The 25,158-nt window shown below is 33.7% G+C and overlaps 1 protein-coding gene and 1 pseudogene across 6 annotated transcripts in view; both read left to right on the top strand.

The window, feature by feature from the left end:
- Nucleotides 1-25,158, top strand: part of Kcnh7 (potassium voltage-gated channel subfamily H member 7) — a 444,168-nt gene that overhangs the window by 175,127 nt on the left and 243,883 nt on the right. The window lies entirely within an intron of this gene.
- Nucleotides 1-25,158, top strand: part of LOC134478296 (ribosomal protein S6 kinase delta-1-like) — a 42,519-nt pseudogene extending 17,361 nt beyond the window's left edge.

Genomic DNA, 25,158 nt, shown 5'->3' with positions numbered 1-25,158 from the left:
AAATAAAAATTATAAGACAACACTGTAAAAAGTACTATGTTTTAGCTTAGTGTTTTATATGATGACAAAAGTACATACTTTTTGTTGTGTTTAATATTCCTGCTCCAGTTGTACATACCGATAAGTATTTTAATAGTACTTAAATATTCAGAATACTTATACTGAAATATTCAGCGTGCTGGCATAAAATAATTAAGGTAAGAATAAGTAATGAATTTCGTGCAAAAATTTCCATCTGTATCTCTACCTATTGAAATTTATTTGGTGGTAGATCTTGAGTTCCACTTCAATGGCTTCTCTCAGTGGTGGTATGGTTGACCTTTATGAGCACCAAACATGAAAATGATCATTTGGTTTTCATTGAAACAGAAGTGTTTTCAAAGTTGTTTAAAGCTTTCTAATGATTAAGTTTACCTAAATGTACCAGACAATTTTTTTCTATTTTTCAATAAGATTTTTTTAAAATTTGAGATTATTGTAAAGAAATATAATTATGAGAAACTGCACATGAGATTCCATACACCTTTATCTAGTATCCTTAAGAGGTTACTTCTTGTAAAACTTCAGCAAAATAGAAACCAGGATATTTTCATTGATTCAGCCATGATACAAAACACTTCCATCACAAGTGAATTTCCACCATAATCATTTCTGCAACCCTTCCTAAATTCTTGATCTCTAACCTGTTCACCACTTCTATGATCTTCTCACATCAAGAACATTATTTAAATGAAATCACACAGGCTTTCATTAGGCATATTTATTTCAACATAATTCCCTGGATATTTATCCATATTTTTCATGTACTAATAGCTCATTTTATTTATCAGGGATGTGGCCTAACTCCCAATATCCTAAAACAAGTTATTATGAAGGCCTAAGTAGATAGAATGGAATATGGTTTGTGGGGAGTCCAGGAAGGTTAGAGCTCTCTCAGAAGTAAAAACCCTCAGGAATAAAGACAAGAGCTTCTCTGGACAGTGTATATTTATTGGGCTTTTAAACAAAGAAAGGGGATTCTGAGACAAGTTGGGTACTGAGCAGGACCTTGGGAAGTTCAAGACTTCTCCAAGCAGTAAATTTGGCAAATGAAGAGAACTGTTTAATCTTTAACGTTGGTTGTTTTATGGTGCTGGACTTCAGAGTACTGTGAATATGAGCTTTTCCTACAAAGCCAGAGGTCCCTTTGTGGTCAGCAAGTTAACCCTGACATAGCCTGTCCCCAATAATTGCTCAGCGTTATTCCGTGGTATGGATGCCACACAGTTCATCGATACCTTCATTTGTTGTAAGTTATTTCTTTTATTTCTGGGCTTAAGCTACTAAGAATAAAGTTTCTATAAAAATGTATGTACAGGGGCTGGGGATTTAGCTCAGCGGCATAAGCGCCTGCCTTACAAGCAGGCAGTCATGAGTTCGATCCCTGGTACCGATAAAAACGAAAAAGAAAAAAAAAAATGTATGTACAGGTTTGTAGGAGCATAAAATTTAGGGATACAATTGCTAGTTCCTATTGTGCTTACATGTTTGTTTAGTGTTTTTTTTGTTTGTTTGTTTTTTTAAAAGAAACTACCAAAATATTTCCTAGAGAACTGTATCATTTTTATATTCCCAACAGCAACATTTGAGTTATCTAGTTTCTCTAAATTCTCACAAGCATTTGATTTTGTCAAGATATATTTGTAATTTTTGCCACTTTTGAGAGATGTGTGGTGTTATCTAATTGTAGTTTTAAAGTGACTTTGGCTAATGGTTAATGAGGTCATAATCTTTTCATTTGATAATTTGCATCTGTGTACTCTCTTCCATGAGATATTTCTTTATGGCTTTTATCAATTGTCAAATTGAGTTATTTATGTTTTTTACTAATGAACAAATTATATATTTTAAATAGCACCATTTCATTATTTTCAAATATGTAATTTACAAACTTTTTCTATGCTACAGTTTTTACTTTTAAAAGTATGTTAACTGATACAGACATAAAAATTGTACATATTAATGGGGTATCATATATATCTATGGTATAAGTCACTTTAAACACAGGTATCTCTTCAAGCCATTATAAGTTTTTCATGGTGAAATTAACTTTTAATATACTCTTAGCTTTTTAAACAATATACAGCACATAATTGTTTTCTATAATTATCCTTCTCTGAAACAGCACACTATAATTTTTGTTTTGGCAGTACTAGAGTGAAACCAGGGTTTTCCATTGAGTTACAATAGGGCTTTTGGTTCTTTTCACTATTACATGTTCTTAATATCTGATGTTTATATTCATTGTAGGTATTAAGTACATGCACTTAGTATAACATAATTCTATTTTTCTCCTTCATCTCCACCTTATACTTTCTCCTTCTGTCTCTAAAAACCCATTTACATTTTTTTTTTTTTTTTAGTTTGAGACACATAGTGATTACACGCTCTGTGGGTAATATGTACATGTATAGGACACATTCCAAATCCTTTTATGTCCCCTTTCCCTTCTTACCTTCCTATGCTATGAAACTTGTTTACCTTCTGATTTGCAAAGATCTCCTTTTTCCTTTTTATTGATCCTTTATTTTGCTCTTTTCTGTATTTGTACTATGGGCTTCTCTTATGAATGATACTGTACAGAACTGAAGTTTAGCGTTGTTTTCAAAGTGCATCCATTTTTCTACAAATGCCTCAGATTTATCTCTTTATAGCTAAGTAATATTCCAATTTGTATAGATACCATATTTTCTTTATTTGTATATTTATCTACATTAGGATACTTCCAAGATTTGGCTATTGTAAAAGTTGTGTTGCTCTAAACATTACTCTGAATGTATTGCTGGAATGTACAAAAAGAGCTAGATTCTTAAAAGCTGTTAGAGAAAAACAAAACAAAATCAAATATAAAGGAAAACCCATTATGATTACAGTGAATTTCTCAACACAAATTTTAAATGCCAGGAGATCCTGGAGTAAAGTGTTTCAAGCCCCAAAAGCAAAGGACTTCCAACCCCAACTAATATATTTTTAAAGACTTTCTTTCCAAGAAGATGGAGAGATGAAGACATTCTATATGCACACCAAAGCATTACTCAAAAAAAAAAAAAAAAAAAAAAAAGCCTCTAGAATACCCTAGACTGAAGCAATGAACTAAAAAAGTCACAAATTCAAATGAATAAATACATTAAATAAAACAAATACTTAACAACAACAACAAAAAACCCAGCAAAGATAAAGTTGCCATTAACAGAAAAAGAACGCAATGATAAGACTAAATCAATATCTTTCTGTAATAACTCTCAATGTATTCAGCCTCAATCCACCAATTTAGAAATACATTGGGAAACTGTATCAAAAATCAGTCTGTTGCATTCAAGAAACTCAAAAAAATCATAGACTATTTGGCCCCCAAATGTAGCTGTGAAAAAAAAAAAATCATAGACTAAAAATCAGAGAAACCATACCCTAGGGCCCTGAAAGCAACAAGAGGTAGCACTTTGATTCTCAGACAAAATAAATTTCAAATTGAAACTGATAAGGAGAGGCAAAGAAGGTCACTAAATACTAGTTAAGGAAACAATTCAGTTGGAAGAGATAACACTTGTAAATATATATGCACCAAATATTGAAACTACTAATTTCATGAAACAAATACTATAGGACATAAAGGATCAGATTAACAGCCACACAATGATAGTTGTAACTCTTCTTTTTTACTTTTTATTTTGAGACAGGATCTTGGTAAGTACGACGTTGTCCAGACAGGGCTCAAATTGTGATCCTCTTGAAACAGACTCCCGGAGTGCTGAGATTATATGCAAATAGCATTATGCCAAGCTTATACTATAATTTCTCATGCTTATCCAACTGCAGTTGATTATCTATTGACCAACATTTCCTCATCTCTTACTGCCCCAGTCTCTTGTAACCACCATTATATTCCCAGCTCCTGTGAACTCAACTTTTGTACACATTATGTATGAGTGAGATTATGCAGTAGTTACCTGGCTGTGCCTGGCTTATCTCAGTTAACTTCATTATTTACAAGTTTCATCCTCCATGTGTCATAAATTATACATTTATTTTTCTTTGTCATTGAACAGTATTCTACTGTATATATTTATCAGATTCTCTCTGTCCACTCATGAATTGACTTTTTTTTTTCTATTTCTTGGCTACTGTGAATAGTGCTACAGTAAAAGTTGGAATGCAATTGTTTTTCAAACAAACTGATTTCATTTTATGGGGGTATGTAGCCAAGAATGAGATTGCTAAACCACATAGTAATTCTATTTGTATTTTTTTTGAGAAAAATCTTTCCAAAATGGTTGTGTTAATTTACATTTTCACCTAGAGTATGGAAGTGTACTCTTTTCTCCATATTCTCACCAACACTAGTTGTCTTTTATCTTTTTTATAGTAATTGTTCTTACTAGGGTGAAGTGAAATCTCATTATGAGTGCGATTTGCATCTTTGTTGATTAATGATGTTGAGCATCGTTACATGCATCTTTTGGCTAGTTTTATACTTTATTTTGAGAAAGATCTATTTATACATAGTGCATATTTTTAATTAGTGCCAGATCATTAACATATCAGCTTATATTTTTTGTTTTGTACTTTTTAAAACAAAATTATATAGCCTTATGATTCACAAATGGTGAATACTATATAAATCACAGGATGTGTAACTCAAACTAATCAATATATTTATTATCTTGTGTTTTGCATTTTTTTGGTGAGAAAATTTAAAAACCACTCATAGCATTTCCAAGTGTAAAATGTATTGCAGCTAGCTATTGACTCTATGATGTAAAGTAGATATCTTGAAACTATTTCTTATATTTTAATCATCACATCAGTTGATATATTGGTTTTCTAACTAGTAAAATTAATTTTGAGAGTAAAATATTTGGCCACTTATAATCACTGACACAAGGCTAACACAAGGCTACCAAACAAAAAGTCTGCAAAATAGACACCTGTCTGACAAGATGTAAGAGAAATCACTGCCATACTCGACAGGCACTGCACAGAGAGATCAGGGCCATGGGTACAGTTCAGTGCATAAGCATCTGTCTGGCAAGCACAAGGCCCTGAGTTCGATTCCTGTTACAAAACAAAAAGTAGAAGGCCAGATCAAGTGAGGAAGGATTAAGTGGTTTACAGAGGCTAGAAATGTGAGAAGTCTTTGCATAAAGAAGATGAGCTCTCTTCTTTACTAATAATAATGGAAATGGCACTACCACGTTTTAGAGTCAAAGACAGATGGTACAAAGAAGCTATATTTCAATACAGACAAAAATTATGGAAGATGTGCAGGAAAAAAAATTAAGCTTAATTCTGAGTCTTCCAGACTGAAGTCCTAATGAATTTCTCAGAAATAAATGTTTTTTACAAAATAGATTTATCAGTAGATTATATGCAAAAAGATTATAAAAAGAGAAAATTGAATGTGAAGTTGAAAATGACAAAGCAAACTCTGTTTCTCAGGAGTATGTATGAAGCTGGCTTTGCAAAACATTATGCCGTATTTGTGCTATAGGAAGAAAGTAGAATTAAGGAAATAGAATATGCTTCCTACTATTGAGGAGAATTTAGGATAATCCTCTAACATTATTTACTTTCTTCCATGTTAATCAAATATATTTTTTCAAATTATATGAAAAATATCTTTCTGCAACCACTTTATTAAAAATGTACTTGTTACATATAATGTGTGGTGACTATGTTATAACATGGTCTATCTTTTGTGTGATATTAAAATGATGGAATTTTAAATATCTAGTCATAGAATCAAAAGAAAGCAATTATCTCGAAAATGGAAAGAGAGAGAGAGATAAACAAAGACAGAAACTATTTGTTTTTCATGAATTAGGAACACAATGACTGGATGGATGAATCAACTAGCCAGAAACAGTAGTAAACATTTTGTTTTCCTCACTATTGACACTTGCAATAGCCAATGCAATCCTACAGAATGATTCAGGAAAAAAGATGAACGAAAGTGATGAATCATTTCTCAGAAGGTAATAGTGTTAATTTTAGGTTATTTTCATGAAATAATAGCACACTGTAAAATCTTCCTCCTGCCAAACAGAAAAAAAATTATGCTAATATAACACCACTAAGGAACAATTTAGAAAGAAGATATTTTATGCATCAATTTTAAAATACTAAAGCCAAAGTAGGTACAAAAAGAACATTCTAATTAAAAGGAAATCATTCTTCTAGGAAAGATGAAGTGAGTTTTTTGTTGTAATTTGAAAGGAGAGGAATAGAATTATTAACTTCAGATAAAGAGCCCCTTATAAAGGGCATAACTGATAGCTTTTTCTAGCAGTAAGTTTCCAGAAACCCTTCAGGGTTGTTTGATAATTCGTAGGGCAGTTGAGCCTTCTTGTGAGAGAAAACAACAGGGGTTGCCAGTATCTTATGAAAAATGAGAAATTTCGAATGTTTAAAAGTAAAGAAATGACTCTTCCAGATAATCACATCCATGTTATTTTATGCAACATAAAATGTGAAGAATTCTAGGGCAAGATTTTCTCTTTCTCTTTTGTAACAAAGACAAAGCAGGCAGGAGTAGATTACTCTAGGCATAATTACTATCCAAAAAGAATTAGCAGAAATTGTGATTCAGGTATGTGATGCCCAGGCAGCAGCTCTAGGCCTGTGTGGGTGTGTATAAAACCAGCACTAAGATTTGCAAAATGTTAAATTTACAAGTCAGGATTAATTTTACAGACTCATGGGGAAATATACAATTCAGAGCAATTTTGAAATCTGGAATAAACATTGATTATGTCATCTGGAATAGAAAAGAATTAAATGGAGGGGAAATGGGGAAATTTTATAGTAATCTATTTCAGGACCTAATAATATTAGTATTAATATTAGTATCAGTATTAGTCCCAAGAATGGCAATTTCTTTATTTTTTTTTTTCTGCCTCAAGATTTGAGAATTTAAAGGAGAAAAGCAGAGTCTTACTATTGTTGTATTCTGACACCTAGTTCATATTCTGGCACATGTTATAGAAATTTAAATATTTGGTGAAGTTGCTATAAAGCAACTTGGAATATGACCTCCGGGTCAGATGTGATGAGTTGGCACTATTCAAAAGAAATTTCTGAGATGATGGAACTTTTTGTGCATTCTTAGGTATTGTAGCTGCTAGCCACATGTCATTATCAAACACTTGAAATGCGACTTGTAATACTGAGAAACTGCTCTGTCAATTTTATGTAAGTTGAATTTGAATGTAAAACTAAGGGCCACATGTTGAACAGTGTAATGTCCACTTTATAAAAAGATTTAAAAAAACAGAGGTGCTGGTTTCTAAATGGCTATTCTAGAACTATTTGTCTATTATCTAGCTTTACTTCTAGTTAGTCATCTTTCATTGAATAAAATCCAAAGGAAAAATAGTCTTACATATCAGATTAGTGAAAGATGATAATTTTTTCCTCATTGATGTTGTATGCATAAACATCTCCTTTATCTCATAATCACTGACTCTATGTGAAATGAAAGAATATTAAGTACACAGATTGGTTGGAATCCTAGATGTGGCAAATACTTGCAGAGTGCCATGAGAATGTTCCATAAGACCACTGAATCTCAGGCCCTCTCAGCATGATGACATCTATATCACATCTATATCATCTATATCTATTCTAACATCTATATCACAGGTTTAGTGAGGGTTAACACTGTTAACACTGTTCTTAGTTCCTATTGCAATGCTTGATACATAAAAGATAGTTGGTGTTAGCTGGTACCACTGTGGTAATATTTAAGGACAAGACAACCTGCTAAGTGGTGTGAAGATATTGAAAGATGATGTAGTATCAATGATTTTCCTGTTCTTTTTCAATATTTCCTCTTGATTTCTGATAGCAAATCACATCCTATGTACTTTTGAGAGTTTTATCTCATTTATAAATAAAATAAAGATCGCTATGTTTTCATATTTCTAAACTAAAACCTGAAGCCTGATAGTCCTTCATAATTACTACTGAGTCTCAATGATATAAAAATGCAGTCTATACTGTTGTTGCTAAAAGAAAATAGTGTACATATAATATATCATAGGCAACAAAAGTTACAAAGAAAAGATATATAAAAGATGGGCTAGAAGAGAAATCATCTCATAATCATATTTATCTCCCAAACAAATCACATACAGATAAATAAGTAATGTAAGAATATATTTGAACATGATTAAGATTTTTCTATGTAAATAAAATTATGAAATTTATGTTTTCAAATAATAAAGAAACTGAATTGTTTCAGAGGCATGCCTTGTTTTTGGTTGAAAAATTAAACATTGTTCAGAGTATAATTCTTTTGTGCATCAAAGGTTTATACAAAATTTCCAAGAACTATTTGAAAAATAAGAATAGAAGATTACCCTATCAATTATTAAAACAATTTAAAAAGCTGCAAAAAGTAAACCATTGTAAAATAGGTATAACAATAAATGCATAAGTGGAATAAAATGAGTACAATCAAAGCAGCTTTTTATGAAGGTAAGAGTTTAAAATGTGAAAATGGTCACCTGCAAGGGGGAACACTCATTTTTGTAGTTACTACAGTGGATAAAGGGATTGTATGAAATGATACTTAATGATGAAAATGTTTATCAGGGAAAGTATGTTAAACATATACTACACACAATTTTAAAATATTTCTTTTACCTAAATTATATGTCTTTTGACCAAGAGCTCCCCCATATCTTTTCCTTAACCACTTCATTGGCTAGTAACCACAATTCTACTCTGTGTTTCTATGAGATCACTTTCAGGATTCATATAAAAGTGCAATCAGGCAGCATTTTTCTTTCTGTGCAGTAATTTTTGTTTTTGAGACAGTGCTTTTCTGTGGAGCTGACCTTAAACTCACTACCCATGGATTTTGCAGCCCTTAAACTCACTATGAATAGAATTTGCATTGATCTTCCTTCCTCAGCTGCTGACTGATGAGATTATAGCCATGGGCCACCATACACAGTTCCTGGATCATTTTTTAAACAAAATTATTATTATTTTTTTTTTAGTTGGGTGGTGTGTGGGGTACCAGGGATCGAACTCACAATTTCAGTTGCTAGGCCGGTACTTATCCTGCTGAGCTAAATCCTAGGCCTCCTAGATTATTATTTACAATGTTTTAAATTTATGTTTTACTTATTATTTACAATGCTTTTAATTTATGTTTTACTTCTTAAACTACACTTACATTCTTCCTAATCCTTTCTTGGTTTTTCATATATCTGACTTGATTTCCTTCTCAATGTGCTGCTAACTTATTCTTTCTGTAATTTATTGTGGTAAGATGTTTCTTCTAGTTATTTTCTTTGTTTACATTTTCTAATGTCGCATATTCTTTGGAGGCATTATAGAAATACTATTTGCCAACAAACATAAAATTTAAACAAATTCAGTAGGCACTTGGACTGTGGTGATTTGGGGTCGTCCTGATAATTCCAGGCTGGCAGCAAAGTTGGCAGTGGCTGAGCCAGAGGGAAGGAAGATGACAGCTCCCCAGGAGTACAGTGCCAAACGGGCTCTTTTGCACGCTGTCATTGCACTCTGGTGACACCTGAAGAGCTATACTGTGTAGGTCACCACCACCCAGATTATTTCACAGAGAAACCCAGAGGATGTCCAGCACATAATTATATGAAGGAGGTATAGTGATTTTAAAAAATTGCACAAAGAGCTATAGCAAATTCACAAACACATTCCATCATTCAGAGCTTTTTCCTCCCTTTGCTAATATTTTGAATAGTACTTGGGTGACTTGATGAAACCTTCATTAAAGAGAGAAGACAGTGCATGCTGAGGACCTGCTGCAGTTCTCTGCCAAGATTTGTGCCCTTTACAACAGCAAACAGTTTAAAGGGTTCTTCAAAAGTGGAATAGTTAGTAATGGTTCTGAATTAACTGGCCCTGCCGGAGCTTGCTCGGACTCCCTCACTGATAACATTCCCGAGTTTAGCCCAGAAGGTTTCTCCAGGGAACTGTTGTCTCTTACTGTTGATGTGGATTCTCTTGCTGAGTTAGATGATGAAATGGCTTCCAATTGCAATTCTCCCATTAGAACTTTTGGTCTCAATCTTTAGATTCTTCAGTGCTAAGAGCCATTGCTTCTGTTAGTGAACAGAACAAACAGAAGCATGGAAGTATCGTAGCCTATATCCTGGCAGTTTAAAACCTACTCTTGGCAAGAAAGATTATTTAGAGAAAGCAGGAGAACTAATAAAATTGGCCTTGAAAAAGGAAGAAGATGAATATAAAGCTGCTTCTGATTTTATAGGAAGAGAGCTGACTTATTCCTAAAGGTGTTGAAAGAGAGCCCAGTACTACCCACCACAAGGCTGTGAATCAGACAACCAGAGTACCTTTGGGTCTCTACCAGAGCCCACAGCCCATTCATGAATCTCAGCCTCCAGGAGTTCCAGACCCCCTTGGAATCTCTGGGGCCCTGCTGAGGAGCTGAAGGCGTTCAGAGTCTTAAAGTGACTGACAAGGTTTTGCTTGTAATGGACACAAGTACAGAACAGACATTCATCTTAAAAGGCCTAAGGTTTCCTGCAGCCAGTCCAGCAGAAACAGAAAGACCATCATCCCCGCTACATGCCCAACATGGTGTGTCTGTGCAAGTACATTGCTTGAAGGAGTCAGTGTTCACCAAAGTTGGCACGCTCCGGTCACATATCAGTAAATTTCTGAAAAGAAGTTCCAAAGAAAGCTTTGACACTAAGGATGTGGAAAGGTACATGCTTACTAAAGCTCGTCTGCCACAGCCAGCTGCCAGTCCTCAGGACAGCATCAGCTCTGAGTCCAGAAGATGCAATGCAGGAGGCTTGCTCTGAGTTCTGCCTCTGGAGACAGTCTTACTCTCAGTTCTCAAGAGAATAGTAACCAGGAAGACAATAGTCAAGACAACTCACCAAAATGTCCCAATTCTGGCTCAAGTTCAAAAGAATGCATTACAAGTTATTTAACCTTATGCATTGAATATGGTCAGGAAAGGACTGAACTAAAGACTTTAAATGAGGAGCCCTTCATGAAGACCAAAGGGAGGGATGTTAATGCCAAAGCACTCCAGAGCTTCCAGGATGCCTTGCTGCCGACTGTGAGGGCTCCAGCACACAACCCAGAACCCAGGAGCTCAAATTCTTCCCTAAAGCTGAGGACCAAGAGACAGTTCCTTCTCCAAGAACATCCAGTTCCCTTGGCAGGTCAAAGAACAGCACCATGGAATTCTTCAAGATAGATATGATAAGGACAGCCCAAGTGAATTTCTGGGACTTGATTTTAAAGAAAAACTGTACAGTCGGAAATCAGAACCCTTAAAGCCATTGTTTGGTCTTTCAGATGGAGATTATGCCTAAAGAGTTTTAATGCTGGTGGAAGCAGAGTGGAGTTTACAGCCCTGGACACCAATAGCAGTGGCTCAGATGACTCAGTCCCGGTTATTTCATTTAAAGATGTAGCTTCTGATGATATCACTGGTACTGATGAAGGAAGGCCTGATCTGCTTGTAAATCTTCCTGGTGAATTGGGGCTCCTGAAAGAAGCTACAGCCACAAGACCTAAATTTACAGACTTTCTTAGGCAGAGCAAAAAATAAGCTGCTGGAGACCCTGGATGTGTTAGGCCTCAGGCTTAGTACTGAACAATGCCAAGCCCCTGAAGAATAAGTCTTGGAAAATCTGAGTATTACTTCTAGGCCCAGGTCCTGTAGTATGCCCAAAACACACAATGTTCAGGAGAAAGTGGGGATATTATTTGTAGCAGTGGTTGATTGTAGCCATTCAGAAGACCAGTCTTTGTCACAGAGCTCAGATCTTAAGTTTGGACAAGTTGAGGTGATTGAGTCAGCATTAACTGCAAACAGTGTGGAAGGAAGTTTCTTCCATTTTCTAACCCACTCTCAGGTGCTAACCAATATAATGCCAACACCGACACTTTCAAAACACAAGAAATATATTGCTGTTCGCAGATCACATCAATGACTCGGCTAAGGAGGAACCCGATTCTTTATTCCAAAGAAACTCAGAGGATGAGTGGGTTAGCACTGGAAGAAGACAAGGAAATCATCAGATTTTTGAGGATCTTGATAAAAAATTAACACTAAATTCCAGGTTTTATATCCCAGAAGGCTGAATTCAAAGATGAGCAGCTAAAATGGTGGTAGCCCTTGATGCTTTACATAGAGAGAGAATTGTGTGCCGCAATTTGAACCCAAACAACATCTTATGGAATAATAGAGCTAACATATTTGAGCAGGCGGAGTGAGGTTGAAGATTCCTGTGACAGCCATGCCACAGAGAGAATGTACTGTTCCCCAGAAGTTGGAGCAATCACAGAGGAAAGAGAAGCCTGTGACTGGTAGAGCCTGGGCGCTGTCCTCTTTGAACTTCTCACTGGTGAGACTTTGATTGAGTGCTACCTGTCAGGAATAAATGCTCACACCACCAGAACATGGCAGAAAGTGTCACCCCAAAGGCTCTGCTCTCTCATCCAGTAGCTCTTGCAGTTCAACACACTGGAATGTCAGGGTGCTGGAGTGGCCTGTGTGGAAGATATCAAATTTCACCTGGTTTTTACCTACTGGATTGGGCAGACCTGTTTAGAGATATTTGTACACATCCTGATTTCTTTTTTCTTCTTCTTTTTTTTTTTTGTCTTTTAATTTTTTTTCAAGGTGCTAAAAAAAAAACAGAACAAAGCAAATCAGAAGAAAACAATACAAGTGACACAGGATTTCAAAGCAAGACAACAGGAGATCAACAGTGGCTACCATGATGTCTCTTGTTTTCTTCAAAATAGTAGTCTATCTTGAAACACAAATTCAAACAAAGGAAAATAGTATAAAACTGATCAAAACAGAAGAATGAAAGCATTATAGGCCTTCAAAATCAGACAATAGGAAAATCAACAATGGCTACCATAAAGTCTCTTGTTCTATTCAAAATAGCTGTTCATATCTTCATATATATGTAAACTAAAAAAATGCTAAACAGACTAAAACCACTGTACACAAACAATAAAAGCATTACTGGACTTCATAGCATGATGATAAGAAATCAGCAAGGATTACCATAATGTCTTTTTCTCTTCCAAGTAGCTGTTCATACCATCACGCATATTTCTCATAAACTGTTTTAAGAGAAGTTCTTGGCATGAGTAAGTCTCTATATGTACTTCTATCCTTCCTGCATTAGAGGAAAAAATAAAACAAATTACTAGAAAAACAAGAAACAAGACAAAGTGTCTAAACAATGACAATATAGGCCTTCAAAGCAAGGTGGAACATAGCTAAGGTCGTTATTTTACATAGTAATCTTCAGAAGAATTTTTCAAATTACTATATACAGACATACAGAATTGATCCAATCTTATGAATGTTAACTGTTTTGTTCCTAGAACTAATAGAATTAGTAGCACAGTCATCTTAGCTATCTTGTGTGTATATACAAAATTATATATTTTAATTTTCTTTTCCTTTTTTTTTTTTTTTCTTTTCCCTGATTTATTTTTTCCCCCCATGGAGTGAATCTTACCCTGAGTTCTCTGATCACAGTGACTATGGAGCACCAAGCCTTTGTATCTAAGCCTGTAAACCCCCTTGGGGTGGAGCTAAAAGGGTTTTCACTTAGCGTCTGGACAATATATTAGCTAATTGTGCCAGGAATTGTTGTATGCATACCTTTAACCAAGGTGACACTTCATGTAATGGTTTGCGCTGCAAACCCAGCTGAAACAAAAATGTACTTCTGTTGGTAAGTCCCTCCTGTTGGTAGCTCTAGGTGTAAACTGTCTCACTTGAATGAAGGAACCTTAAGTGGCAGCTGACGACCCTCTACTAATCAAAGTTGTTTACACAGTCCAATTATTTGTGAATAATGTACCGACAGTGCTTGATGAGCAGTTCTCAAAAACTGACAATAAATCCATGCATGACATCTGGTAGGAAACCGTCTCCAAGATGCTGCATAATGTGGGAATTATAAATGTGGCCCTAGATGATTTCCAGCAGGAGGAAACACTGTCATTAGCTTGGAACTTTGGGGGTTGACAATGTTTCTTTAATGATAGAAGCATATAAATTCTTCTCACTCTTCAGCCTTGTCTTTCTTTCGTCTTCTTTCTGTTTTTTGCACCCTTTGCTTATTCTGTTCTTCCTGCTTTATTAGCATAAATGCAACAAAAAGGGAACAGAGTATTTAGTTCACAAATTGTATCTTCTTAGTGGAGACTAATCATGGTATAAAGTAAGTGTGGTAAATAATGAAAAAAAATTAAACTATAAACAAATTTATAGTTTTAAAAAACAAGATATTTTAAGATTTTTTATAAAATAAACATTTTTCTATACTATTTTAAGCATTATCTTACAAATTAAAATTGAGAAATAATATTTCGTGAATTTATTTAAACTCACTTAAGGATTAGATATACAGTCTACCCACTGATGAGAAAAGATTCAGTCAAATTTTTTCTCTAAATTTTAATGAAAGAGCATTTATTTTCAGGGCTTTTGTATATCAGCTTTTAGAATAAGCACACTATATATTAATTCCTTCTATAATACACAGTTATCACCAGAAGACATGGTTGGATAGAAAGAACCCAAGTGGGATATGCAGGTTCACTCAATGTACAGAAATAAAATTGTAATGTGAATGCACACAGCTAATAATGAACAAGGGAGGCTGAGTTGAGAGGATGTGCTTCTCATTTTACAAGTGCCCAGGAGGTAACAATGCAGTAGAACCCTGTCAAACTACAGTAAGTGACAGCATAAGAAATTAAATCGCCCTAGGCCCAGTTGTCTTGGGTAAATGAAATGCCAGGACAGACCTGCTCTGCCTGCAGCCTGATGTTCTCTAAGCCCAACTACAAAATCTCAATTGGCCTGGATGCCACTGCAATCTATGCTGCTTAGTAGAAGTCACTCACTGTTTCATATGGGGAGGGTGGATTCTAGGTCCTGTGGCAGGCAGGGATCTCCAGAGCCACACTGGCTGTGCTGGGAGTGTCCCAGGCAGATGAACCTGATCTGGCAGACAGATTCCTAGATGGAGTTGCTTTTATGTTCTCCATCTAACTTTTAATCTCTTCAAATTGTAGCTCATCATAATCCTTGAAGGGAGACCACGATATTTAAAGGTCACTTTCCCATGCATACTGTTTTCTCCAGGCTGACACAAACTTTAAACCTGCTTGTTTCATCCATTACTACAATAATTCTGCCAATCTATGATTATTTCCTTTACTTTGGGAACTGTGAAACTTCTCTAATTAGAAAGCCTGTATTCCCCTTTATTTTCTCCCTTTAAGATGTAATGCTTGGAATAATTATCAAAACAATTGCTAACTGTTAAAGCCAATGTCTTTATCTTTAGCTCTGATGATGTTTCCCCTCTTAATTTTCCCTAAATCTATATTTTTAAATTTCTTCAATTCTTCCTATTTCTCACACTTCTAAATTGTAGATGTTCCTGGAAATCTTGTTCTTAGCATACTTCTCAAAGCTAAGTCTATATCTTCTCCTAAATATTCTCATCCCAGATCCCATCTTAATCTCTTGAATGAATGAAATCTCCAGAGTTGTATTTTAGATCTTTAGGGTCTAAATTTATTGATTCTATGGGTATTGCTTATCTATTTAAGCATTAATTCCCATAGAGACTTCAATGTAATTTTAAGTCAGTTACATATATATATGAGATTAAGACAAAACAGGACATAACAGAGCAGATCAGAAGAGACCAATATAAGCAACAGAGTATTTCACCAGAAGACAACCCATAATTAACATTAATTACCATAATGCCTCTTTATTTGAAATAGTTGAGTATAATTTCATATACAATAGTATCAAGCATTAACAAAATAGTATAAAAACATTCAAGAGAATTAGAGTACTACAGGGCTTTCAAAACCAAATAACAGAAAATAAACAATGGCTCCTGTTTTCCATATGGCTCTCATTTTCCATAGGAAATTTGTTTATACTTTCATACGTAATATAATCCAATAAGATACAACATGATAGAGCCAATGGAAACAGAAAAGCAAGAGCATGGTAGGACTTCAGAGTAAAATGATATTATATCAGTATTGTAAGCCAGTTTTATATTTGAGTTATTATCATCATGCATTATCTCCTAAGTTTACTTTTTAAATATATGTTTAGAAGCACAGATTTTTCAGAAAATTTGTATTAATTCACATTCAGTATGCATGGATTTTGGGATTTTTTTCATACATTTTTCCCACATTTAACTTTGGCATAGATGTTCCCCTGGGTCAAATATGCTAAAACACTATCTTGTCTTCTTTGTTGCACTGATCACAGTGTAAAAGGTGAAAAGGTAGACAGATCAGAGGCCAATCACACACCACTACAATAACCATAGGTAACTGACTCTATAAACCATGAGTAAAACCAATGAGCAATCTTCTTAGTGTTCTTAGGTGCTAAAGAAATTAAATCCACCATGCCAAATGCCTCTAGCCTAATGTAACAGAATAGTCTTCAGTTTTCCCATGTATAATCTATATAGTTGAACAGTCTCAAAACCATAACAGAATTCACTCATTAATTTAAAAAAATATTTTAATTTGAATATATGGTCTTTCAAGTTGCTATGAAATAGGAGATTAATGGAAATATGCTTTTAAATTGTTCTCTTCAATTAATAACTACACAAAATAAAAAAGACTAATCGCTCGTGGGTAATTGAAGAAAAATTTCAGGATAAAAATTGAAATTCTGTCAGCTTAGTTCCCCTCTCTTTTCTCTACTGATAATTGTCTTTTTAACCAGTTACTTTCAATGTTTCCACCTAGTATTTTTTAAAGCAATGAATTGCATGTCTTTAATAATGTTTTAATAGTAAATATTGTTGAACTTACCTATGCTGTGATATCACTTCTTCCTAATGATGATTCTAATAGCCTAACATTGAGAAAACACTGGTTGCTGAATGTTCTGTGAAAATATCTACTATATCTATACCTATATCTATATCTATATCTATATCTATATCTATATCTATATCTAGCCTTATATCAGGTAACCACTTATTTCATCAGGTAAAAGAAACTGGACTTTAATCACAGAACATAAATTAATCTATTTCTTGACATTTAGAATTTTGGCATTTCTAAAAAATATGGTCTTTTTCACCAAATAAAATCATCTTCCATTTAAGAATTTTGTGTACAATTTTTAACCAGTATTATAATTACTTTTTGAAGTTTCACATATGGTATAAAGACTATACAGTACATGGTTTATGTAAAACTTGGTCCAAGTACACCAAAGTTTTCTGTGGGCATTCTGCATCTTTAAATACTTAATATCTTATTAATAAGTGGGCTTTGAGTTTTAACTATCGTTCAGTTTTTTTCTGTACAGTTAGTGTTTTGGTATTTGAGACTGCAATTGAAAGTGCATACCATAAAATCTAGTGTATCTTTATTGACAATTGAAGTAACTCATAATGTACTACATAAATAAAATTTCTTGATACTGCAGCAGTCTATAGATCATAACAGCTGTGTCAAGCTGAACCATAGACTGAGAATGGTGGTACTATCTGTAATCCCACCTATGCCAGGGGCTGAGTTAAGAGGATTGCTTGAATTCAATTCAAGACCACCTTGAGCAACATTAAGTGATTCTGTTTCAAAAGAAAGAAATAAAAAGCTGAACCATAACATAGGTAGACCCTAGTGATATGTAAAATGCAATCACATTCAAACTAACTCCATTTGTTAAGGAATATATTCTAATTTATTATTTAACATATCAGTGATTATAAATAATATATTACATTACATATTATTATCGATCAGTGATCTCTATCGATATGTCCCATGGCAAGGTACAGTGGAAGTTTTTCCCCAAATGAACACAGTCCTCTAGCCTCATTCACACCTGAATTTATTATACCTTTTATTTGAAATTCTCCCCAACTTTTCTCAGTAATTCAGTTTCTTCTGTTATAGTTATTCCTCATTCCAAATACAATTTCAAAGCATGTATTTCTTTCTATTATCCTAAATTTGTACTAGAATGCCCCGCAGCACAGCTTCATGGTGAGGAGTGGGGGTGTGAATAGTCAAACAAGAATTTTTTACTAGTTGCCAAAACTTATTTTGATAGTTTTCTGTTAACGTTAAGACATAGTTTTGCCATGGACTCTAATTCTGTCTAAGATGTTTAAGTTCTGAAACTCTGCCCCCTTTTCACTCTCTGTTTCTTCCACTTGCTTATCATAGGGAAATCGCAATGGGAACATTTACTGAACAATTCTAATTTCTCCTGTAACATTCTAAAATATTTACCTGCATTAATTCATGCCATTTTCACAACGACTCTTTGAGGCCAAAACTGTCTCTTTTTTTCCTTGTTTTGTGGATGAGAAAGTAGAAGTTCAAAGGACTAAATAAAGTGCTCAGGTTTAAGAATAGTAACAGAGCCAGGACTCGGCCCTGTGGAGCTGCGCACAGCGTCTATACATACAACCACTATCTACTTAAAGCTGTCCGAAACTGCCTTTGGTAGGATTAAGTGAATCATTATACACCTGACAGTACAATTTGAGCCGATTAGCTGAAATGTCTTAGAAACTGGTTAAGGATACAGCAAGTGTATCATATAAGGACTTACTCAAAATGATTTTAATTTCTTACTCTAGTGGTGGTCTATGATAGCACCCATCAAATTATACATGATACAGAGGAAACAAGGGTTTGTCTAGTTAATTTTAGAATTTTAAAATGTGAGTAAAAAGTTAGAAATTTAGAGAATTGAGAGAGTGTACATAAAAGGAGAATGAACACTGCCTAAGAGCGAATGACAACAGATCAGGTTTACCAGATGCATTTCTAGGCTTTTTTGCTTTTCATTTTTCAAGTAGAAAATAAACTTCTACGGGTCAAACATTAAAATCATGGCTTCTCTGATCTGATAGCGCTTATGCCTAACACATATGTGATACTACCTCTAAAAATGTGTCAAACTATTAAGTAAAAGATGATGATACTGATTAGTACTTACATAGAAGAAGATTGATTCATTCTTCAAAACTATTATAAATATTAACTCATTTGATATTTATCTCAATTCTACAAGGTAATATTTTCCTGTTTTATAACAAACGGGTACAGAGAGGTTAAATGATTTACACAGAGTGACATGATTGATTTACTGAGATAGATTTTGAATCCAAGCAATCTGACTCCAAAATCGATGTTCTTAATCTGTACTCTAACCCACAGTAGGAGAATCTTAATTATATCACTTGTTCAGGGTGTGCCCACAGTATTCACGGCCTAGTTACCCAAAAGCAGTTCTGTAGTCAAATGAGTTTTAGTTGAATCATCAAGTCCTTTATTAACAAAATGCACAATCTTATCCATGTATATATTATTAACTTTAAATTAAACATGTAAATTCTCATATTGAACCACGTTAGACTTATAAAAATGACGAGACAATGCAAGATCACTAGATCAGTGGTTATGTGGAATTATAATAAATATATTAGAAAAATAATGTAGTAAAGCTGTGAGTAATCAACAAATATTTCCTTGTAAGAAAAACTAAAGTTTTCAGAAGATATATTTCACATGAGGGGGGATAATCTTGTAGAATATCACTGTATCGTAGTATAAATCATTACTTATTAAAAGCAGAATGCAGAGCCAGATAATCCATAAATTTGTAAAATGCGCCTTGCAGTTTACAATGTGAAGGATCGTTTTGAGGATTAAAAAGTGTAAATACAATGTTTTCTACTTGTTTCGGCCATAAAGAATGCAAGAATTTCTCTGAAGAAGAAATTTACGTCTCATTTTCCATCCTTAAGCTAATATTGTTGGCTAATTATTAGGATTATAGGGAAAACATAAAATCGTCTAGTGCCTCTGTTTTACAGAATAGAACAAAACTAGTAAAGAAATGTGTGAGAAGCAAAACCAGGATTCAAAGCTTAAATTCCATACCAGTACTCCTTGTCACATTCCCTAATAGATTTTAAGTCTCTGAGCATCTGTAATTAGCATTTACCTTTATTCTTAGGAGATCTATAACCAGATTTTATGATCAATCACAAATGGGCTCTCAGTGGCACATGCATAAATATAAATTAGAGATTTTGCCATTACATTCCAGTACTTAAGTATGGAAGAGACAAAATTTTATGCTAGAAGAAAACTCAGAATCAATCCCGTTTTCACTATTCCCTGGTAAAGAGCAACATTCATAGTAAATCAGGTAGTGTTGCTTACCTTTGGACAAAGCTATTTAGCAGTAACTGTTCTGTGCTAAAAGGAAGCTAATTCAGATTCATTCAACACCTGCCAACCTTGAAGGACCTGTTTGATGATACTTGATACTGGTTTCCAATAAAAGTATGAACAGAATATTTATGCTAAATTCAAAGAAACCATTCTGTTCAGTATAGTCCATTGTGATCCAGTGAATAACATCCTTTCCCTCCTCCCTCATGGTTGACTTAGCGAAGCTTGAATTTCATTTCATAAAGTGATGACACTGACCCAGTTTGATGTTCCCTCCTGTAATGTTTTGTACGAATGCACAATTGATCACTCTCAGGAAAGTACAACTCTTATGGGTGGTTGAAAGTTTTTGTATGTTTGATAACTAGGTATCACAATGGCTGTTAATTCTTTAGAAGTTAAAGCCTTTTTACAGCTTCTAAAAGTAAATGGCAGAATGAATAGAATGGAATGTTCTCATTTTGCAGAAATAGAATAGCAAACTACATATCAAGAGAGAAATTAGTCTCTCTAGTCTTTAAAAGGATACATGAGAAGTGACACGGGGAATATACCCTTTAATACCTACCTCACAGCATGTCCTACTTTAGTGTTTTGGTTACTTTTCTCATAAGGTACTGTGTAACTAATGATACAGTGATCCTTAACAAATACAACTAAATTATGTTGTTGGCTAAAATGAAAGAATATTAGGTACTGTGTGTAAACAGCTTCTCCTGTAAAACCAATTTTTACTAAAATTTCAGTTCGTGAAGAAATTTAACTGGCTAGTAAGCTATGAATTGAAAGCTTTACAAAATATAAAAAAGTAGGTTGCCAAGCTATATCCAAGTTCTCTGGAACAAAATGAGATTATTTATTGTGAGTCATCTTGCAGGAATGCAAGATTGACTTGAGATTGTCAGCAAAGTCTTAACATTGTTAGCAAATACTTCAAAAAGCTAAGAATTATTTCATCAATGCTAGAAATATGTATTGACTTGTCTACAAGAATATTCCTTTGGAAGAAAGACAATATTGTCTTCTGTTTCAGTTTCAAGTCGTGCTATCATAGAGATAATCATTAATAGAACAGCTGTTGTCTAGCATTGATGATGAAGGGTTTCATACAAAGACACAAGGGAAAACAATTAGATTTTAGAAAAATTCAGTTTCTTATTTTTGCTATTTTACTTATTGTTCTACCTTATAAGGAATTATAAAAGATTAAACTTTTCCTCAAAGACATTTCCAGACTCCCAATCTGTCGTCTTGATTATTGGTAGAATATACTCAGCTAATGGAATTTTGGTATTTTCTGACTTTATATTCATTGTCTTCTAATTTTTTTTAGGATTTTTCATTTCTTTGGAACACAGTATAAAGTGAGATGTTTCATGTTTCTTAAGGCATATGATATTTTCTTATTTAAAAAAACATTTTTTGTTCCGTGTTAAACTGAATAATCTATTATCTTTACATACAATAATTAGTGAATAAATTCACAAAGAAAGAGTTAAGTCTGATGAGTCGGATATTCAGAAAAAACTGCCCAAGATTATGAAATCTTTAATGCAGTTTTTATTTTTATTTTATTTTTTTGATACTGGGGATCTGAAATCCTTAATGATAGCAACATTCCATTATATCTATTTATCTCTAACAGGACCTAGAAAAGTGATTTACTTTTGCCAGAATTTTAACAAATATTTTCTGGAAGAATGTATCAAGCATACATTAATGAATACATTATTGAGCCACTGCAATATTGCTGGAACTAATACCTCTTATTCCAGTTAATCTATATCTTGCATCTCTAATATTATTAACGTAGGTAATGTTCCTTAAAATTGGTTTGTGTTGTTGAAAAACTTTCCATAGTTTCTCTGTGTACATGGAAGTGACTCAGAGACATTTATTAATTTAATATAATTATTTTGAGGGATTAACTTGATTTATCAACTCATTAATATACCATAAATTTATACAGATTTCAAGTAATAAAAAACAAAATACAAAGCAATTTTCAACCAGATACGGACATTTATAATAGGTTAAAGTTTCAAATACATAAGATACTTCATTTTGTCTATAAATAAAATGGATATAGTTTTATTTCTATATCCCTTCTGAGAATTTTTTGGCTAATAATTCTTTTGGATACATTTCAATTAAAAAATCTATGTGACTATGTGTGTATGTTCTTTAAAGTATTTTTAAACATGTAGATGTTATAATAATTTATTTCATGATATTGCAGAATCTGAGATGTAAAATTCAGTAACAGGAATTGCAATCATCTGGCTTTATTTTACCTAGTATTAGTCATATAGCCTGCAAGAACAATTGGGCATTTCTCATTTATAAGACAGAGGCCAGATACTAAGTAATGAGGAATTGGGATAGATAAATGATTTAGTTACAGTAACCTATCATTATTATATGACTTTATAATCATTTTGCTATTATTATGAAGGATTTATTCAGAAAATCTAATCAGTCTTTCTCATTTCCCTGCCTGTACAGATAAAGTAACACTATACATATTATTAGTAATGTTACATTCACTGGAAATAATTATTTCATATAATATTCAAATATAAAGCATGTAAATATCATGTTTTAATAAATTATTTAAACATATGCAAATGTCAAAAAGTTTTCTTTTTAAAATTTAAGCTTTTCATCAGGCAAAGCCCATAATCACAGATACCTCTTTCTATAGTTTATATAAGAACTTTAAGACTAATAAGAAATTAGAAAAATATTTTAAATGACATACCATTTAAATTAATAAATTGTTTTTCTTCTTAGATTTTGTTTTCACTGTTTACAACTTATTTTCAGAATTAGCTTGTACCAACTTCAAAGAGCTTTGCTTCTTTGTACACAAATAAGCCATTGACTCCAGCAATAATGTTATGTTAATTTTTGTTGCTGAACAGCAATGTCAAGCAGCTTCTGTGCCTCTGATCTGAAACCAGTGTCATTCACTGAAGAATCCTCAGCAGCTTCCTGTGTAGACCTATTACTGTGATTTTCTGTCATATCTTCACCTCTGAAATTTCACAACATCCAGCCTCTGTTGAAGACCTGTTGAATTTAGTTTTCCAAATTCTTACAGCTAATTAATAATCTTGCCAAGATACTGGTCTAGGCTATGCTTCTTTTTAAACTAGGCTTTTCTAATCTAGCTCACTGCTTATCAAATCTGTCACTCTACCTTCTGAGATGTGTGGCATGATTCAGATTTTTAGAGACAGAGAAATACATTTACAAAGAGAGAAAAGTCAATAATAAATAAAATCAAAGTCAAACTACACAGTGAAAGGCACCGATAGAATTACTGAAATTGCCATTTTAGACTGGACCTTATCATCTTAAGCATGAATATACAGAGTATTTTTCTGAGTAAAAATATATTTTGTTTGTAATGTAAATTGCACAAATGCTCTCTGTATTATGCATTTTCCCATACTAAACAGGAATGTAAGACAAAGTTCAACGCTAATGATTTGCAGTGAAATTTGCTCCTCTGTGCTATTTTCTTTTTATCCTTTTTGCTTTCCTGCAACCTAACCCGAGCTTCAGTCTACTGTTGACAAGTGAGGATGAAGCATATGATAAATTTAATCTTAAAGCCAACAAACTAGGAATACTGGTATAGGGAACTTCAGAGGAAATTTAAATATCATATACTTTGATCTTCTCATTTTTTAAATGAGGAAACCAAGACACAAGGAAATTAAAAGTAACATTAATAAAAGTCATACCTGTATTGATATATAGAGCAATAACCTGAGTTTTATAAAATACAGATTGCTATTATTATAGAAAAAGACCTAGGGAGATTCCCCCCAAAAGGAGGAGGGTATCACAAATTGTCTTCTCAAACAGGCTTATGCACACTTGTCTCAATGAAGAATTTCAGGAGCCATAGGTTGAGAGACAGAGATGGTTTTGTTTTATAGATTTGGAAAGCAAAACAGAGTAAAACGAACTTAAACTAGAATGGCTGGAGGGGCTCACTCTGATGAAAAACTCCAGACAGGCCAACTCTTAAATCAAAAGGACTAGTTTTATAGGATGCTGTGGTGGACTTGGGGTCTTGTTGATCATTGTCTCAGTCGTGGTCTCATGGATCTACAAGAATCCTTATGGCTTGAAGGGCGATTTGGTTCCCATGAGATGACTGTGTTGGTTTAGGAGGAGGTTGCCTCCATTCCTGTGATGGAGCAATTTCTCCTGCTTGGCACGGGTTACTTTATCATGGGGTAGACTTTGAGTCTGTGCTTCTCTTAAAAGCTGATGTGATTTCAGGTTTAGGACAATGACTGAACACCTATCCATTGAGGTAGTGTTTGAAACTGGGGCTTGTAAAAACTAACAACTGCGTGTCTTTGCAAAGCCTGAAAATTACTTTAGTTACTCTGATATTGGTGTACCAACTCTTGAAGTTGGATGAGAGACATGAGGTAAGTTTAAGGCTAATAAACCTTCAAATATCATATTCCAAATTTTTTACCTCCCTTCAAAACCATGTCCAGATGACAATAGGTATATGATTCACTATTTGCAGACTCTATAAAGTTTAGCATATAAGAAGCATAAGATTCATTTCATATATACATATTAAATGAAATTGAGTCTCTTTTTTTGTTGTTGTTGTTTATTTGTTTTGTTTTCTTTTTTACCACAAGAGTCACAACATGAACTTTGGAAATGAAGATTAGATAAATGTGGAAAAATGTAGAATGATAGTTCATGCCAGGTGAAGCCTGTACACAATCACCATCTTTGCATTTTTAAAGAAATACAACATGGCTTATATTGAATTCAGCTACGATTTTAGATTAGAAGGACACC

This window comes from Cavia porcellus, unplaced genomic scaffold (assembly GCF_034190915.1).
Source record: "Cavia porcellus strain 051 isolate PalLab524CR breed Dunkin Hartley unplaced genomic scaffold, mCavPor4.1 scaffold_12, whole genome shotgun sequence".
In the NCBI taxonomy this organism is placed as follows: Eukaryota; Metazoa; Chordata; class Mammalia; order Rodentia; family Caviidae; genus Cavia; species Cavia porcellus.
The sequence above is the reverse complement of the archived record's forward strand: the minus strand, read 5'-3'. Positions and strand labels throughout refer to the sequence as shown.